The sequence below is a fragment of the Corylus avellana genome, chromosome ca2 (genome assembly GCF_901000735.1).
Source record: "Corylus avellana chromosome ca2, CavTom2PMs-1.0".
In the NCBI taxonomy this organism is placed as follows: Eukaryota; Viridiplantae; Streptophyta; class Magnoliopsida; order Fagales; family Betulaceae; genus Corylus; species Corylus avellana.
The window spans coordinates 20,793,958-20,798,615 of NC_081542.1; the positions used below are offsets into that span (position 1 = coordinate 20,793,958).

General features: G+C 36.8%; 1 long non-coding RNA gene across 1 annotated transcript in view; it reads right to left on the reverse strand.

Annotated features, from left to right (window-relative positions):
* The window catches only part of LOC132168676 (uncharacterized), a 21,741-nt gene extending 18,461 nt beyond the window's left edge, over window positions 1–3,280 (reverse strand). Inside the window, exons 1-2 of the long non-coding RNA XR_009438910.1 lie at window positions 3,209–3,280; window positions 2,591–2,631 (exon numbers count right to left, since the gene is read on the reverse strand). This is a non-coding gene — a long non-coding RNA (uncharacterized LOC132168676). The remainder of the gene's footprint in view (window positions 1–2,590; window positions 2,632–3,208) is intronic.
* Between the last annotated feature and the right edge of the window lie 1,378 nt (window positions 3,281–4,658).

Below are 4,658 nucleotides of genomic sequence, written 5' to 3' on the forward strand. Positions count from 1 at the left end.
TCATGAAAAGGGAAGCCAGGGACTTGAATGTTGGGGTAAACTACCTCTATATGATATTTCTTTTGCCTTTTTTTATTTTTTTATTTTTTTATTTTTTATTTTTTATAACAATCTGACTTCCATTCAAGCTAAAAGAAATTACAACAAGAAAGACAGAAAGCAAATACAAGCTTAGAAAAATACCCGATTGAGATAGACTCCTAACAACTCAAAGAATTGAAAGGTGAGGGTCACTTGTGAATGTAGCCTTTGAAGACCGCAGCGCATTTTGATGGGTACAACCATCTAAGGTAAAAATACCCCTGATAACTTGAATCTAAACAAGCTTCTAAGAAAGCCGTGAAGATCAAGAAGCAAAGAACCAAAGGAAAAAGGAAAAAAACCCTCCTTCACAACCGATTCAAAGAGACCAGAAAAGAGAAAAAAACATCATCTACATAGACAAAGAGTTTGAAGCCCAACTAGATCAGGTAGATCTTAAAGCAACAACACAAGAAAAACACATAAAATAGCATGACGAACTCAAAAAACAGTAGTTGCGGTGAACGGGCGGGACCTGCCCAGAGCATGAGGCGCACCCGCCGGCGAGCTAGATCCACGCGCGAGCGCATGAGGGGCACGCGCCGGTGCGTGGCTGTCTGGGGGAGAGGTGGAAGTTGGCTCTGGGAGTAGGGACGCCAATAAAAACGGTGGCATGGCGCATTGTAGTCTGGGCCTGGCAGAGAATGGAAGATCAGATTTTAAAAAATCCAATCTTCAAGCCTTTGCATATCCGGCCGACACTGCAACGGAGAAGACAACAGGCAAGCAGGGAGACGTGGCCGGCGAAGGGAGGGGGGCTGGGACTGCTGTTGTTTGTTGAGGATCTTGAATAAATTTAGAGAGAACTCTAGAGAGAAGAGAGATTTCTCATAAAGAGATAATACTAGCAAAAAAAAAGCTGAAGGAAGTAGATTAAAAGGTGAGGAGGTGGGCAAACCAGAAGGTTTGCCCTCCTCCTCTCCCTCTGGCGGCAGGGAAAGGGGCGTTTAGAAGGAGTGAGAAGAGATCTTTTAGGGTTTCGTGGGGGAGCTTTTTTCTTTTGCTTGTTGCTTGTGTTGTTAAAATATTATTGCGATAACTTACAAAAATATATATATTATTGCGATAAAGATGAGCCATTTATTTTTTTAGATGATAATTTGTTGTTCTGGAAAGCAAATTTGTTGGCAGAATAGAATAGAATACAATGTCTGTTGGAAGTGTATGAAAAAAATTAGGGCAGAAGATCAATCAAATTTTTTTATGCTGAAATACAAGGAGGGAGGTTAGAGAACATGTTATATCCCTAGCTCGCACATGTACTTTACACAAACAGTCAAGAGAAGTATTTCAGATTACCGGATCTAGTTGGTAAATCGAAAAATATAACTTTCAATGGTATATACTATGAAAGAAAGAGTAGGAAGCAGGCTCAATGGATGGAAGGAAAATTTCATGGCACAAGCTAGAAATGAGATATTCTTATTAAGACAGTTATCCAAGCAATCACTGCTTACAACATGAGTTTGTTTCAATTACCCAAGTCACTATGTAGGGCAATAAATTTAATGATGCTCAAATTCTTGCGGGGCAGGGGGGTACAGAAGGACTCAAATGTAGTCTGGTGCATAGAGAATGATGTCAAAAAATCAGGTTGGATTGGGTTTTAGGTTAATTTGAATTTGTTGGCGAAACAAGATCGAGTACCTACTTAAGATTAATTCATAATCATGACTCACCAGTCGCCATGGCTAGAATTCTTAAGAAAAAAAATACTATCCACAAAGGGATATTTTGGGGAGAAAATCTTGGATACAAGTCAATTTAGTGTGGTGTTCAAATATGTATATTAATGTACTTAAGGTAAAAACTTTATAACCATTTATCTCCCTAACAAAGTAGTGGAAAATAAGATGCGTGTAGGTTTTATAGGCAGAGACTATGAGGGAAATGTATTGACAACTGTGTGTACAACTTTGGCTTTTATTATTGATCCAATAGTAGCTAACTAAGGCAATTGCAGTATGGATGGTAGTAGAATTTTGCGTAAATTTTTATAAAAAAAATGTGGTCCTAAATCTCAATCTTCACTTTAAAATCACTTAGTATAACTTAAATCCAACAAAAGTCCTTAAATCTATTGGGAAGAAAAGAAAAATAAAATCCCATACTTTCTCTTCTTATTATTTCTGTTAAAATTAAAGATAATTAAGACTCTAACTGAATCAAAATAATCTATAAATAATAGAATATTAATTAAATGATTAAATTCGTACATTATGTTAAAGCAAGGGTTCTAAATCTCAAGATAATTACTGTTTTTTCATCTCCCACCCATCTTCCATTAATCTTCATTCATATTTTCTTCAAATCTACCATTGAATCACTAGAACTCACGTACGTGTGGATCTTATAGATCTAATGGTGGATTCGAAAAAGAGATGGATATATATATATAACCAATGGTTTAACAAGAAAAATTAAATATAAAAAATATATATATCATAAATCCAAAATATGAAACCCTTTCAAATATCATGGCCGACGCTAAAGTAATTTCATGACTTACGCAGCTGGATCTGGATCTCACTGAATCTTGGTCTCACACAACTAACGAAAGAAGATCATGTAAAAGAGAATTAGGTTTCAGGTGAAATACTGGAATATGTATACTAAAATTAAGAAATTAAAGAAAAGTACTTATTTTCATTTTGACTACTTTCTGATTGTTTTTATATATATGTTCGTCTGTTTAAGAAAAATGAAATTTCCATATCTAAAGATTTCTTCATCGTGTGACGTGCCTCACCGGAAATAGTTGATGTATTCTCTAAATTCTAATTAAACATTATCCTTATCGGACGATTTTCAACCTGCAATTTTACCACTAAATACAACCAGTTTCCTTTTCTATTCACGGTTTCCAAAAAGAATTTGATTAGTAAAGATTGTTATAGAAATGAAAGCAATTTTAAGTTAACTCAGAGTTATATCTAATGCAAATGCGTTTTTGATAATACAAGCCAAAGCAATGTATGCTTGGAATTTGTTCCATATGATCTTGAAAGCTTCAAATTGAAAAATGTACTAATCAGATGATCATGATATATATATATATATATAGTGGATGGTGATGATGGAGAGGAGAAGACACATGGAAAGAGTATGAGACTAAGAAATTGATTACCTGCAGAGATCAATATATGATGGCGATGAAGGATAATCAGTCAAGAGTTACATTGAAACCCTCCAGGCCACTAGTTCGAGACCCTCGTCAAATTAACCCAACCTTCAGGTGTTGAGGGTTTATAAAAATCTATGAGACCATGCATTGATTAGATGAAGTCAATGGCAATGAGCTGGTTTATCACCTTTTATTTATTTTTTCTCCCCGAGGTTTCTCAGAGGTTTACAAATCATTAAAAATAAAACATTAATTAGCATATATATGCTCTCTGTAATGTGAAAGCAATTAGGTCAATAGATGACAGCTGCATCTGTTCACGTGAAAGCATGCAGTAGCTACTAAGTCCGAATTTCCTAGTAAATAATGATAATAAATGTTGAAATAATATATATGAGGAAATATAAGCGGAAGTAATATAGAAAATAAACACAAAGAACTTACGGGTGGTTCTGTGTTAGACACCTACGTCCACCACTCGGAATACCCCTAAAAGCTACATTGTGCTCATTAGCATGATTTGTCTACAATACAAAGGTTCCTATTTATACGGTAATGTCTAAATATAAGTTTGGTAATCAAATCTCATTGATTTGATTACAATCCCGTTATATGATTACAATCAACCCATAAATAGAGAATATTTCAATATCAGTATAATTATGGAATATATGGAAACTTGAGTTTCCATATATTCCATAATATATGGAATATATTCTCATAAATTATGGAATATATTTTCCATATATTTTGACATCCCCCCTCAAACTTAAGGTGGAATATTCTGGAACCTTGAGTTTGAAATCCGAAACACTGATGACGGCGGTGGTTGGAGGCGGGGAACGGGTTGTAGATGACGACTGCCAAAGGAGATAGAGGCTGGCGGGCAACCAGCGACGGCGGTAGGTGGCTGGTGAATGCAAATTCAAAAAAGGCTGACAACGGGCTAGGGTTGACAATGAGCCAAACTTCAAAAGGGGCCGACAATGGGCCAAAATCCAAAAGGGGCCGACAACGGGTCAGGGCTGATAATGAGCCAAAAATAAAGGGGCTGACTACGGGCTAAAATCCAAAAGGGGCCGACAACGGGTCAAGTTTGTCAATGAGCCAAATTTCAAAAAGGGCCGACAACGGGCCAGGCTGACAATGAGCCAAAAATAAAAAGGGTCGACATGGGCTAAAAATAAAAGGGGCCGACTTGGGCCAAAAATAAAAAGAAAATGAGCCCACTTGGGCAGTTATCAGATCGGCGCACCAAATCTGACCGGCGCGTCGCGAGCGTGGCGCGCGTGATGTGGTCCACTTGGACCGCTTCTTCTTCCCTCCCCTTTCTTTTTTTTTTTTTTTTTTTTTTTTTTTTTCACTTGGCTGAAACCTTCTCTTTTCTCCTTTTTCTTTTCTTTCTTTTCTCTCTCCTCACTCCACGCCACACGCAACACCCTTTCTCTTTTTT